This window comes from Schistocerca gregaria, chromosome 6, assembly GCF_023897955.1.
Source record: "Schistocerca gregaria isolate iqSchGreg1 chromosome 6, iqSchGreg1.2, whole genome shotgun sequence".
In the NCBI taxonomy this organism is placed as follows: Eukaryota; Metazoa; Arthropoda; class Insecta; order Orthoptera; family Acrididae; genus Schistocerca; species Schistocerca gregaria.
Genome location: NC_064925.1, coordinates 30,565,914 through 30,580,161, shown reverse-complemented (window position 1 = coordinate 30,580,161; position 14,248 = coordinate 30,565,914). Strand labels below are relative to the sequence as shown.

The 14,248-nt window shown below is 48.6% G+C and overlaps 10 non-coding genes across 10 annotated transcripts; all 10 read right to left on the bottom strand.

The window, feature by feature from the left end:
* Positions 1-886: 886 nt before the first annotated feature.
* Trnaa-agc (transfer RNA alanine (anticodon AGC)) lies at positions 887-959 on the bottom strand. The gene has a single exon. It is a non-coding gene; the product is annotated as a tRNA-Ala (tRNA).
* Positions 960-1,372: 413 nt separating this feature from the next.
* Positions 1,373-1,445, bottom strand: Trnaa-ugc (transfer RNA alanine (anticodon UGC)). The gene has a single exon. It is a non-coding gene; the product is annotated as a tRNA-Ala (tRNA).
* A 1,006-nt stretch (positions 1,446-2,451) lies between these two features.
* Positions 2,452-2,524, bottom strand: Trnaa-agc (transfer RNA alanine (anticodon AGC)). The gene has a single exon. It is a non-coding gene; the product is annotated as a tRNA-Ala (tRNA).
* A 413-nt stretch (positions 2,525-2,937) lies between these two features.
* On the bottom strand, positions 2,938-3,010 carry Trnaa-ugc (transfer RNA alanine (anticodon UGC)). Its single transcript has one exon. It is a non-coding gene; the product is annotated as a tRNA-Ala (tRNA).
* A 1,017-nt stretch (positions 3,011-4,027) lies between these two features.
* Trnaa-agc (transfer RNA alanine (anticodon AGC)) lies at positions 4,028-4,100 on the bottom strand. Its single transcript has one exon. It is a non-coding gene; the product is annotated as a tRNA-Ala (tRNA).
* A 413-nt stretch (positions 4,101-4,513) lies between these two features.
* Positions 4,514-4,586, bottom strand: Trnaa-ugc (transfer RNA alanine (anticodon UGC)). Its single transcript has one exon. It is a non-coding gene; the product is annotated as a tRNA-Ala (tRNA).
* Positions 4,587-5,603: 1,017 nt separating this feature from the next.
* Trnaa-agc (transfer RNA alanine (anticodon AGC)) lies at positions 5,604-5,676 on the bottom strand. The gene has a single exon. It is a non-coding gene; the product is annotated as a tRNA-Ala (tRNA).
* Positions 5,677-6,262: 586 nt separating this feature from the next.
* Trnaa-agc (transfer RNA alanine (anticodon AGC)) lies at positions 6,263-6,335 on the bottom strand. The gene has a single exon. It is a non-coding gene; the product is annotated as a tRNA-Ala (tRNA).
* Positions 6,336-7,778: 1,443 nt separating this feature from the next.
* On the bottom strand, positions 7,779-7,851 carry Trnaa-agc (transfer RNA alanine (anticodon AGC)). The gene has a single exon. It is a non-coding gene; the product is annotated as a tRNA-Ala (tRNA).
* A 413-nt stretch (positions 7,852-8,264) lies between these two features.
* Positions 8,265-8,337, bottom strand: Trnaa-ugc (transfer RNA alanine (anticodon UGC)). Its single transcript has one exon. It is a non-coding gene; the product is annotated as a tRNA-Ala (tRNA).
* Between the last annotated feature and the right edge of the window lie 5,911 nt (positions 8,338-14,248).

Below are 14,248 nucleotides of genomic sequence, written 5' to 3'. Positions count from 1 at the left end.
CAAGTAGTTTCGATGCTCTGGTATTACGAATGCAAATTCCGTCTGTTTTTAACGTCTTAAATTGAAAGGGGGGTCACAAATTGCTCCGTTTTCACTCCTTGTCGACAATCACACAGCACCTGAGGTAACAAGCACATCTCGAGCCCCATTCTGCACTCCACTGTTCATGCAAACTCAGTGCCTCGCTCTTTGCTACTGTGTACCACTCTTGTCGTCCAACTGCAAAACACTGGGCCACAACAAGTTTCCACGTCTCCATTGCACTGCGCAAACTACGAAACGCTCCCCAAACATGGCACTCGCCCATGCAGCCGACTTTTACGACTTTACACGACGCTCACGCAACGCTCACGCTAGTGACAGCCTCATTTATAGTTCGACGTCGCCCCAAAGCGAATGAGCACATTTCGCCTACGGCTTAGGCCGCCCTCCTAGTGTGGCTGCTCGGTGTCTGCAGGCAGCGAGGGGCTGCAAGCTTCCTGCGTTCGCACCTATGTCACCTGTGCTTGCTTGTCAGAGACAGACTATCGCAAAACATACAAATCACTCCATGAACTGATTGCTACGGCATCTGTTATCAGAAGTCACAACTAGCAACACCAGTAGCAGCCGACTGCACGCAAAGAATAGGAATGTGCAGTGGGATTTACGTGAACCTGGCGTAAGGCAGATCTTTCCGACGTAGGCTTAAGAATGTTATGGGAACACTTGTACTGTTTGTAAATTAAGTGTAGGAGTTGGAGGAGGGTGCTTCCTGCGCACGAATAACAGCTCGCTTGCCAATTGTGGATGCTAATCGTTCTCTTGTATCTGCCTAGACACATCTGCTGGCTGTGAATTACTCCACTTGCATGGCAAGGTGCGCATGTAGGGGTGTTAAAAATTCTGGAGGCGCTGGGTATCGATCCCAGTACCTCTCGCATGCTAAGCGAGCGCTCTACCATCTGAGCTACGCCCCCTCCATGATAAATTGTGCTACATACAGCAATATCAATGTCACAGACGCTTGCACTCCCATTATTCCGCAGACAAACACTACTCTCTATGTATCTGTGAGGGTGTCTTTCAGGTTTCGTGCATTCTGTATTGAATCGTAGTTGGCCACAATGGAAGTGGCACGCATCACGTCGAAAATAGAATTCGGACACCGCTCTGAGTAAGACGAACGTGTTGTCCACTCTCTAGACTTCAATGACGTTAAGCCGTGATACCTAAGACAGACCTGCACTCGATGACAGCCGGTCCCCACACATACATCTTGCTCTCCTTACGTCAGTATGCATCATACAAGTCTGTGACGCTGGCTTTGCAACATCTTGCGTGCTTTTAGGTTCGCCGCGATCAACACTTGGCATCCACTGACCACAAAACATGGAGGCGCCAGGGCTTGAACCCGGGACCATTCACATGCAAAGCGAACGCTCTACCAACTGAGCTACGCCCCCATCCGCGACCAAACTGCGCTATTCTCCATTCCTTGAGACTCTGATGTGCACGGACACGATGCTTGGTTGGTTTGTAGCGCTGAAGGGACCAGAGTACAAAGGCGCGGACACGTTCATATACACAAGAGTTCCAAGTAGTTTCGATGCTCTGGTATTACGAATGCAAATTCCGTCTGTTTTTAACGTCTTAAATTGAAAGGGGGGTCACAAATTGCTCCGTTTTCACTCCTTGTCGACAATCACACAGCACCTGAGGTAACAAGCACATCTCGAGCCCCATTCTGCACTCCACTGTTCATGCAAACTCAGTGCCTCGCTCTTTGCTACTGTGTACCACTCTTGTCGTCCAACTGCAAAACACTGGGCCACAACAAGTTTCCACGTCTCCATTGCACTGCGCAAACTACGAAACGCTCCCCAAACATGGCACTCGCCCATGCAGCCGACTTTTACGACTTTACACGACGCTCACGCTAGTGACAGCCTCATTTATAGTTCGACGTCGCCCCAAAGCGAATGAGCACATTTCGCCTACGGCTTAGGCCGCCCTCCTAGTGTGGCTGCTCGGTGTCTGCAGGCAGCGAGGGGCTGCAAGCTTCCTGCGTTCGCACCTATGTCACCTGTGCTTGCTTGTCAGAGACAGACTATCGCAAAACATACAAATCACTCCATGAACTGATTGCTACGGCATCTGTTATCAGAAGTCACAACTAGCAACACCAGTAGCAGCCGACTGCACGCAAAGAATAGGAATGTGCAGTGGGATTTACGTGAACCTGGCGTAAGGCAGATCTTTCCGACGTAGGCTTAAGAATGTTATGGGAACACTTGTACTGTTTGTAAATTAAGTGTAGGAGTTGGAGGAGGGTGCTTCCTGCGCACGAATAACAGCTCGCTTGCCAATTGTGGATGCTAATCGTTCTCTTGTATCTGCCTAGACACATCTGCTGGCTGTGAATTACTCCACTTGCATGGCAAGGTGCGCATGTAGGGGTGTTAAAAATTCTGGAGGCGCTGGGTATCGATCCCAGAACCTCTCGCATGCTAAGCGAGCGCTCTACCATCTGAGCTACGCCCCCTCCATGATAAATTGTGCTACATACAGCAATATCAATGTCACAGACGCTTGCACTCCCATTATTCCGCAGACAAACACTACTCTCTATGTATCTGTGAGGGTGTCTTTCAGGTTTCGTGCATTCTGTATTGAATCGTAGTTGGCCACAATGGAAGTGGCACGCATCACGTCGAAAATAGAATTCGGACACCGCTCTGAGTAAGACGAACGTGTTGTCCACTCTCTAGACTTCAATGACGTTAAGCCGTGATACCTAAGACAGACCTGCACTCGATGACAGCCGGTCCCCACACATACATCTTGCTCTCCTTACGTCAGTATGCATCATACAAGTCTGTGACGCTGGCTTTGCAACATCTTGCGTGCTTTTAGGTTCGCCGCGATCAACACTTGGCATCCACTGACCACAAAACATGGAGGCGCCGGGGCTTGAACCCGGGACCTTTCACATGCAAAGCGAACGCTCTACCAACTGAGCTACGCCCCCATCCGCGACCAAACTGCGCTATTCTCCATTCCTTGAGACTCTGATGTGCACGGACACGATGCTTGGTTGGTTTGTAGCGCTGAAGGGACCAGAGTACAAAGGCGCGGACACGTTCATATACACAAGAGTTCCAAGTAGTTTCGATGCTCTGGTATTACGAATGCAAATTCCGTCTGTTTTTAACGTCTTAAATTGAAAGGGGGGTCACAAATTGCTCCGTTTTCACTCCTTGTCGACAATCACACAGCACCTGAGGTAACAAGCACATCTCGAGCCCCATTCTGCACTCCACTGTTCATGCAAACTCAGTGCCTCGCTCTTTGCTACTGTGTACCACTCTTGTCGTCCAACTGCAAAACACTGGGCCACAACAAGTTTCCACGTCTCCATTGCACTGCGCAAACTACGAAACGCTCCCCAAACATGGCACTCGCCCATGCAGCCGACTTTTACGACTTTACACGACGCTCACGCAACGCTCACGCTAGTGACAGCCTCATTTATAGTTCGACGTCGCCCCAAAGCGAATGAGCACATTTCGCCTACGGCTTAGGCCGCCCTCCTAGTGTGGCTGCTCGGTGTCTGCAGGCAGCGAGGGGCTGCAAGCTTCCTGCGTTCGCACCTATGTCACCTGTGCTTGCTTGTCAGAGACAGACTATCGCAAAACATACAAATCACTCCATGAACTGATTGCTACGGCATCTGTTATCAGAAGTCACAACTAGCAACACCAGTAGCAGCCGACTGCACGCAAAGAATAGGAATGTGCAGTGGGATTTACGTGAACCTGGCGTAAGGCAGATCTTTCCGACGTAGGCTTAAGAATGTTATGGGAACACTTGTACTGTTTGTAAATTAAGTGTAGGAGTTGGAGGAGGGTGCTTCCTGCGCACGAATAACAGCTCGCTTGCCAATTGTGGATGCTAATCGTTCTCTTGTATCTGCCTAGACACATCTGCTGGCTGTGAATTACTCCACTTGCATGGCAAGGTGCGCATGTAGGGGTGTTAAAAATTCTGGAGGCGCTGGGTATCGATCCCAGTACCTCTCGCATGCTAAGCGAGCGCTCTACCATCTGAGCTACGCCCCCTCCATGATAAATTGTGCTACATACAGCAATATCAATGTCACAGACGCTTGCACTCCCATTATTCCGCAGACAAACACTACTCTCTATGTATCTGTGAGGGTGTCTTTCAGGTTTCGTGCATTCTGTATTGAATCGTAGTTGGCCACAATGGAAGTGGCACGCATCACGTCGAAAATAGAATTCGGACACCGCTCTGAGTAAGACGAACGTGTTGTCCACTCTCTAGACTTCAATGACGTTAAGCCGTGATACCTAAGACAGACCTGCACTCGATGACAGCCGGTCCCCACACATACATCTTGCTCTCCTTACGTCAGTATGCATCATACAAGTCTGTGACGCTGGCTTTGCAACATCTTGCGTGCTTTTAGGTTCGCCGCGATCAACACTTGGCATCCACTGACCACAAAACATGGAGGCGCCGGGGCTTGAACCCGGGACCTTTCACATGCAAAGCGAACGCTCTACCAACTGAGCTACGCCCCCATCCGCGACCAAACTGCGCTATTCTCCATTCCTTGAGACTCTGATGTGCACGGACACGATGCTTGGTTGGTTTGTAGCGCTGAAGGGACCAGAGTACAAAGGCGCGGACACGTTCATATACACAAGAGTTCCAAGTAGTTTCGATGCTCTGGTATTACGAATGCAAATTCCGTCTGTTTTTAACGTCTTAAATTGAAAGGGGGGTCACAAATTGCTCCGTTTTCACTCCTTGTCGACAATCACACAGCACCTGAGGTAACAAGCACATCTCGAGCCCCATTCTGCACTCCACTGTTCATGCAAACTCAGTGCCTCGCTCTTTGCTACTGTGTACCACTCTTGTCGTCCAACTGCAAAACACTGGGCCACAACAAGTTTCCACGTCTCCATTGCACTGCGCAAACTACGAAACGCTCCCCAAACATGGCACTCGCCCATGCAGCCGACTTCTACGACTTTACACGACGATCACGCAACGCTCACGCTAGTGACAGCCTCATTTATAGTTCGACGTCGCCCCAAAGCGAATGAGCACATTTCGCCTACAGCTTAGGCCGCCCTCCTAGTGTGGCTGCTCGGTGTCTGCAGGCAGCGAGGGGCTGCAAGCTTCCTGCGTTCGCACCTATGTCACCTGTGCTTGCTTGTCAGAGACAGACTATCGCAAAACATACAAATCACTCCATGAACTGATTGCTACGGCATCTGTTATCAGAAGTCACAACTAGCAACACCAGTAGCAGCCGACTGCACGCAAAGAATAGGAATGTGCAGTGGGATTTACGTGAACCTGGCGTAAGGCAGATCTTTCCGACGTAGGCTTAAGAATGTTATGGGAACACTTGTACTGTTTGTAAATTAAGTGTAGGAGTTGGAGGAGGGTGCTTCCTGCGCACGAATAACAGCTCGCTTGCCAATTGTGGATGCTAATCGTTCTCTTGTATCTGCCTAGACACATCTGCTGGCTGTGAATTACTCCACTTGCATGGCAAGGTGCGCATGTAGGGGTGTTAAAAATTCTGGAGGCGCTGGGTATCGATCCCAGTACCTCTCGCATGCTAAGCGAGCGCTCTACCATCTGAGCTACGCCCCCTCCATGATAAATTGTGCTACATACAGCAATATCAATGTCACAGACGCTTGCACTCCCATTATTCCGCAGACAAACACTACTCTCTATGTATCTGTGAGGGTGTCTTTCAGGTTTCGTGCATTCTGTATTGAATCGTAGTTGGCCACAATGGAAGTGGCACGCATCACGTCGAAAATAGAATTCGGACACCGCTCTGAGTAAGACGAACGTGTTGTCCACTCTCTAGACTTCAATGACGTTAAGCCGTGATACCTAAGACAGACCTGCACTCGATGACAGCCGGTCCCCACACATACATCTTGCTCTCCTTACGTCAGTATGCATCATACAAGTCTGTGACGCTGGCTTTGCAACATCTTGCGTGCTTTTAGGTTCGCCGCGATCAACACTTGGCATCCACTGACCACAAAACATGGAGGCGCCGGGGCTTGAACCCGGGACCTTTCACATGCAAAGCGAACGCTCTACCAACTGAGCTACCAATTGTGGATGCTAATCGTTCTCTTGTATCTGCCTAGACACATCTGCTGGCTGTGAATTACTCCACTTGCATGGCAAGGTGCGCATGTAGGGGTGTTAAAAATTCTGGAGGCGCTGGGTATCGATCCCAGTACCTCTCGCATGCTAAGCGAGCGCTCTACCATCTGAGCTACGCCCCCTCCATGATAAATTGTGCTACATACAGCAATATCAATGTCACAGACGCTTGCACTCCCATTATTCCGCAGACAAACACTACTCTCTATGTATCTGTGAGGGTGTCTTTCAGGTTTCGTGCATTCTGTATTGAATCGTAGTTGGCCACAATGGAAGTGGCACGCATCACGTCGAAAATAGAATTCGGACACCGCTCTGAGTAAGACGAACGTGTTGTCCACTCTCTAGACTTCAATGACGTTAAGCCGTGATACCTAAGACAGACCTGCACTCGATGACAGCCGGTCCCCACACATACATCTTGCTCTCCTTACGTCAGTATGCATCATACAAGTCTGTGACGCTGGCTTTGCAACATCTTGCGTGCATCTTGAACCCGGGACCTTTCACATGCAAAGCGAACGCTCTACCAACTGAGCTACGCCCCCATCCGCGACCAAACTGCGCTATTCTCCATTCCTTGAGACTCTGATGTGCACGGACACGATGCTTGGTTGGTTTGTAGCGCTGAAGGGACCAGAGTACAAAGGCGCGGACACGTTCATATACACAAGAGTTCCAAGTAGTTTCGATGCTCTGGTATTACGAATGCAAATTCCGTCTGTTTTTAACGTCTTAAATTGAAAGGGGGGTCACAAATTGCTCCGTTTTCACTCCTTGTCGACAATCACACAGCACCTGAGGTAACAAGCACATCTCGAGCCCCATTCTGCACTCCACTGTTCATGCAAACTCAGTGCCTCGCTCTTTGCTACTGTGTACCACTCTTGTCGTCCAACTGCAAAACACTGGGCCACAACAAGTTTCCACGTCTCCATTGCACTGCGCAAACTACGAAACGCTCCCCAAACATGGCACTCGCCCATGCAGCCGACTTTTACGACTTTACACGACGATCACGCAACGCTCACGCTAGTGACAGCCTCATTTATAGTTCGACGTCGCCCCAAAGCGAATGAGCACATTTCGCCTACAGCTTAGGCCGCCCTCCTAGTGTGGCTGCTCGGTGTCTGCAGGCAGCGAGGGGCTGCAAGCTTCCTGCGTTCGCACCTATGTCACCTGTGCTTGCTTGTCAGAGACAGACTATCGCAAAACATACAAATCACTCCATGAACTGATTGCTACGGCATCTGTTATCAGAAGTCACAACTAGCAACACCAGTAGCAGCCGACTGCACGCAAAGAATAGGAATGTGCAGTGGGATTTACGTGAACCTGGCGTAAGGCAGATCTTTCCGACGTAGGCTTAAGAATGTTATGGGAACACTTGTACTGTTTGTAAATTAAGTGTAGGAGTTGGAGGAGGGTGCTTCCTGCGCACGAATAACAGCTCGCTTGCCAATTGTGGATGCTAATCGTTCTCTTGTATCTGCCTAGACACATCTGCTGGCTGTGAATTACTCCACTTGCATGGCAAGGTGCGCATGTAGGGGTGTTAAAAATTCTGGAGGCGCTGGGTATCGATCCCAGTACCTCTCGCATGCTAAGCGAGCGCTCTACCATCTGAGCTACGCCCCCTCCATGATAAATTGTGCTACATACAGCAATATCAATGTCACAGACGCTTGCACTCCCATTATTCCGCAGACAAACACTACTCTCTATGTATCTGTGAGGGTGTCTTTCAGGTTTCGTGCATTCTGTATTGAATCGTAGTTGGCCACAATGGAAGTGGCACGCATCACGTCGAAAATAGAATTCGGACACCGCTCTGAGTAAGACGAACGTGTTGTCCACTCTCTAGACTTCAATGACGTTAAGCCGTGATACCTAAGACAGACCTGCACTCGATGACAGCCGGTCCCCACACATACATCTTGCTCTCCTTACGTCAGTATGCATCATACAAGTCTGTGACGCTGGCTTTGCAACATCTTGCGTGCTTTTAGGTTCGCCGCGATCAACACTTGGCATCCACTGACCACAAAACATGGAGGCGCCGGGGCTTGAACCCGGGACCTTTCACATGCAAAGCGAACGCTCTACCAACTGAGCTACGCCCCCATCCGCGACCAAACTGTGCTATTCTCCATTCCTTGAGACTCTGATGTGCACGGACACGATGCTTGGTTGGTTTGTAGCGCTGAAGGGACCAGAGTACAAAGGCGCGGACACGTTCATATACACAAGAGTTCCAAGTAGTTTCGATGCTCTGGTATTACGAATGCAAATTCCGTCTGTTTTTAACGTCTTAAATTGAAAGGGGGGTCACAAATTGCTCCGTTTTCACTCCTTGTCGACAATCACACAGCACCTGAGGTAACAAGCACATCTCGAGCCCCATTCTGCACTCCACTGTTCATGCAAACTCAGTGCCTCGCTCTTTGCTACTGTGTACCACTCTTGTCGTCCAACTGCAAAACACTGGGCCACAACAAGTTTCCACGTCTCCATTGCACTGCGCAAACTACGAAACGCTCCCCAAACATGGCACTCGCCCATGCAGCCGACTTTTACGACTTTACACGACGCTCACGCTAGTGACAGCCTCATTTATAGTTCGACGTCGCCCCAAAGCGAATGAGCACATTTCGCCTACGGCTTAGGCCGCCCTCCTAGTGTGGCTGCTCGGTGTCTGCAGGCAGCGAGGGGCTGCAAGCTTCCTGCGTTCGCACCTATGTCACCTGTGCTTGCTTGTCAGAGACAGACTATCGCAAAACATACAAATCACTCCATGAACTGATTGCTACGGCATCTGTTATCAGAAGTCACAACTAGCAACACCAGTAGCAGCCGACTGCACGCAAAGAATAGGAATGTGCAGTGGGATTTACGTGAACCTGGCGTAAGGCAGATCTTTCCGACGTAGGCTTAAGAATGTTATGGGAACACTTGTACTGTTTGTAAATTAAGTGTAGGAGTTGGAGGAGGGTGCTTCCTGCGCACGAATAACAGCTCGCTTGCCAATTGTGGATGCTAATCGTTCTCTTGTATCTGCCTAGACACATCTGCTGGCTGTGAATTACTCCACTTGCATGGCAAGGTGCGCATGTAGGGGTGTTAAAAATTCTGGAGGCGCTGGGTATCGATCCCAGTACCTCTCGCATGCTAAGCGAGCGCTCTACCATCTTTTTTTTTTTTTTTTTTTCTTTTTTTTTTTTTTTTTAGGGCCTCCTTCCTCCCCTTCAGCCCCGCCTTGCGCTCGCCATAAATCGCCTTCGTCGGCGTCGGCTTCATCTGCCATGATTTCTGAATTACTTATTCTTCTGAACTATTCCGATTTCCAAACCATAGATAATTTTTTTATAGAAAATGATAAAGGAACTCTGGTCCGCTAGAAAAACAGAAGAAAATAAAATAGTCCTTGTCGTAACACTGTTCAGTATACGTCACTGTGACATTTGAAGAAGAAGAAGAAGAAGAAAAAAAAAAAAAAAAAAAAAAAAAAAAAAAAAAAAAAAAAGCAATGTAGAATGAAGGAAAGAAAAAATACTTCTTTCATCGAAGAACGACTTCTAAAAAATTCGCATATCGTTTCCTGTAATGTCTCGTCTGTGAAATTATGTGAAACTGTAATGCCAGGTAAAGACAGAACGCCGCCTCACTCTTGGGTTCTTGCGTCTGTAAATAATGAACATAATGACCCTTCAACCAATTGACAGAGTTCCGTTTGGTGTTCGGGTACAGCACTGAATCCGGATACAGGAAATCTTCAGGTTTAATACAAAGCTGGGAAGTCCTCATAATCGTAGCCAGTTTTCGGCGAATGCATGGCCAAACTGCTTGGACAGTGGTGCACAGAAAACGATGTTCATCAGTATCAGGCGAGTTGCACGTTAGGCACAAAGGTGAGTCAGCCAAATGTAGAGCATGAAGTCGTGAATTGGTACTTATTTTACGGTTCACGACCCTGTACCAAGAGGCTTTCACTGACGTTGGTAAATCACGGCTATGTATGTTTTTCCATATCACTGGCCAGCGATGATTGGGGTATTTGTGTTCGATGTTGTTCCTGTTCTTGGTTGCCAGTAGTTTATTATAAACTAACTTCACCACGGAAAGCTCATTTTCTGGGAGAGTTGACCGTACGTAACTGAACTCAATGAAAAAGCTCTTAAAGTGAGTCAGCGCTGGCGGAATATGTTGAACAGAGACGGGAGGCTGCAGGCAGGCCGGCGCTATTTCGGTTAACAAGTGAGCCGTTAGACTGTTCGGTAACGACCTCCACCGTTTGTAGGTGGTGCATACGTACAAAGCTCGTGACTTGGAACGAACATCTGTTAAATTTAAGCCTCCATCGGTCGTGGAGAGAGTGAGCGTATCGTACTTGACTTTAAAAATGTGTCCACGTGTGACAAAATGGCCTAGAGCGGACATCATACGCTTCGCTGTCTCCTGTGGCATGGGCAGTACTTGTGCAACGTAGTTAATCTTTGAGGTGAGGTAGACATTAGCGAAGGTGACTTTCTGCAGTTCATCAAGGCTCCTTAGGTAGTGGGTCTGCATGCAAGCACGCATACTTGCCAGGAGATTCCTATAGTTCACCGCAATTGTGTGCTGTATGTTGCTCCTGTACTCAATACCAAGGCATTTCATTTTAGAAATTAGTTGCAACTGACCGTGATGGTGCAGCGAGATGCCGCGTCCTATGTTCATAATGCCAGATTTCCTGGCATTCAACTTCGCACCCGCAACAAGTTCGTACTTTTTGACGATCTGAAGGGCTTCCTCGACTTCACCTTCGTCCATGACCAAAAATCCGACGTCATCCGCATATGCAGTACAAACAATCTTAATGCCGTGGATGGTTAATCCTTGTAGACGCTGTGTCAAGGTGACAAGCAAAGGCTCAATGGCAATGGCAAACAAGGCCATTGACATAGGGCATCCCTGTCGCACTGAATTAGTAATATTAATTGATGCGCTCAGCTGGCCATTCACCATGAGTCGAGTTACTCCTTTACGAAGGAGCTCATGTATAAGATTGATAAAACGTAGTGGAAATCCCATGGCATGCATCGTCCGGATGAGAAACTGATGGTTTACTCTGTCGAATGCCTTTGAAAAGTCAAGGGAAACTAGCGCACACCGTATCTTGCACGCATCTGCAATGGCTATAACGTCCCTGTATTGAGACAAATTTTGGAAGATCGTCCTACCGACACCTACACTGGTCTGGTACTGACCAATGACAGTATTCATCAACATTTTCAATCTATTAGAAATAATACGTGCTAAAATTTTGTAGTCACTGTTCAGTAAAGTAAGCGGCCGAAAATCGTCAACAGAACTGCACATTGGGCGTTTAGGGATTAAAACCACGATGCCTTCCACGAGAGCCTGAGGAACATTAAAATCAGGCCGTAAAATTTCATTAAACATACTCAACAACTTGGGCTTTAATTTGTCGCAGAAAGTAAGATAAAATTCGGCAGTGAGACCGTCGGGTCCGGGCGATTTATTTTTTGGACTTCGTGATAGCGCAGAATCCAATTCGTCTTCATCAATTTCTCGCATGAGAGTTTCGACTTCAGCAGCACCCAAAGTCCTTTGCAAGTTATTGAGTAATTCATCGTGAGTTCCATCGTCGGTATGTGTCGTTGCCAGGAGATCTGCCAGGTGATTGTGAAGTGCGTTCCGTATGTCTTGTTGCCGCGTGAGCGCAACGCCTTCACTCAACTGAAGACGAGTTATTAATCTCCGCCGCCCCCTCTTATTTTCACGAATGACGTGAAACATGGATGTCATTTCGTCGTCTATCATATTCTGGGGCCTGGACCTTATTTGAAAGCCTTCTGCCTGCTGCCGCTGAAGTTTTAATAATTTTGCCTTAATTTTTTTAATCTGCATAAAATTTTCAGGTACAGTCACATCGGACTGGTAAAGCTCCCTGAGACAAGTAAAATAAAACTCAGACGTTTGCCGTTGCCACCAGGATTTGTCCCGAGCGTAGCGTTTAAACATTTTTGATAAAGTTGGTTTGGCATGTGTTATCCACCATTCAGTAACGGAGGCATACTGTGCAACCCGTCGTTCACATGCCTCCCATGTTGCGTTAAAGACACGGTGACAGTCAACATCGTTAAGGAGAGCATTGTTAAGTTTCCAGAAACCTCTGCCGCGAAATGTGCCTTGCTTGACCATGTTAACAGTACAAATATATGCGGCATGATCGGAAAAAATTGTGGGCCAAACTTCGGATTGGAGGACTTGAGTCTTCATACACGCCGATACATAGATTCTGTCTAGCCGGCTTGCAGAGTGGTTCGTGACATGAGTGAATCCAGGTGCCGCTCCGTGCGTATGCTCCCATGTGTCAATGAGGTTCATTTCTTGGACGATACGTTCTAGTTCTCCAGATTTGTTAAAATTAGGCGTCTGGTCTTTTGGACTTAAGACACAATTGAAGTCACCCGCAAAAATTATACGATCGTAGGTTCCCCTAAAAAGTGGGACTATGGCGCTTGTGAAGAACTCAGCCCTAGCACGCCTATTGCTACTGCCGGACGGGGCGTAAACATTGATTATGCGTGTCCGATGGAAAGTGACAGCGATCCCTCTATGATCAGGCAGTTTTTCTGCGTCGGTCGCTACAATCCCTTCTTTTAACAGAATCGCTGTCCCTAAATTCGCACCGCTCCCGGAATTGGAGAGAGTAGTATAACCAGTTATTCGGTCAAGTTCAATCGCAGCGACTTCTTGAAGTAACATAATATCGATATCCGCTGCGTATACAAAATCTTGTAAATTACGGAGCCGCCAGTACGACTGTATCTTATTGATGTTTAACGTGGCAATTTTATAGGCTTGGGGCTCGTTCATGGGAGAAGGCACATACTATTAATTAAACAGTCTTAGAAGGATGGCTAACGAAATTGAGGCCAAGCGCGTCAGTCGGAGTTCCTGTAGTTCCCGGTACGGTTGGTGTATGCTGCTCTGTGGGGGGTGCCGAAGATTCCGTCTCAATGGTCCGCATGACAGCCGCATCATTGCTCGCATCCAATATTTCCATTTCCTGTGCCCAATTCCCAGTGAGAGTGGCCTCTGACAATAGCGATCCTGCGTTTCCTTGAGCGTGGGTATCCGGCAAAACGACTCTACTCGAGGTATCACTATCTTCCACCCGTCGTGGATTCACAGGGGGAGACACTACAGGATCAATGTCCATTCGACCAGACGCAGGGAGACCAACTTCAGAGGGTTCGGAAGTGTTCTGACTCATTTGGCTGCTTATTCGTTTCGCTTTGTCGCGGAGCTGTGGGGCGAGCTGATTGGCTCCTTGATGTGCAAGTCTCCGCTTCTTTTTGGAAGGCTTCCTGTTAGGGTTCGCAGTATCATCAACATCCGAAGTGGACTGTTGACTCTGGGGTTGATCCGCCGGGAACACAGCGTCTGCTTCATCCTCAGTACCAGTGGCATCAACCACTGGGGAGTCATCCGTCGTTACCTCCATCTCTGAGTGTGGTAGCGGCGGTGCCGCGTCAGCACTCGGTTCTTTGACGTTGTCGGCCAAAACATCATTCAAACGAGGGGCATCTACAGGCGGGGTCGCGGGTGGAAGACCAGAAGCCGCGACAGCGTATGTCAGTGGCAGTGCCGTCGTCACAGGGGGGCTAGCGGCTTCACCGACAGGTATCTGCGTCACGCGTCTTTGTATACATTCAGAGCGCACGTGGCCGGGCGCACCACAGCCGGCACACGTTTTTGGCTGCCCATCATATATGACAATTCCGCGATGTCCACCTACGTAAATATATGAAGGTATGTGCTTCTGTAGATCGATCTTAACCTGCCTGACGCCGTTAAGCACCGGAAATTTGTGGGCTTTGGACCAACGCTCCGCAAAATTGTTAATGACCCTCCCGTAAGGTGTTAATGCAGAATTTATTTGCGCGGCTGATATTTCAAACGGGAGTTCGAAAATACGTGCCGTTCGGATGCCCAGTCCAGCATGCGTAATGCTGACGTCACTGAC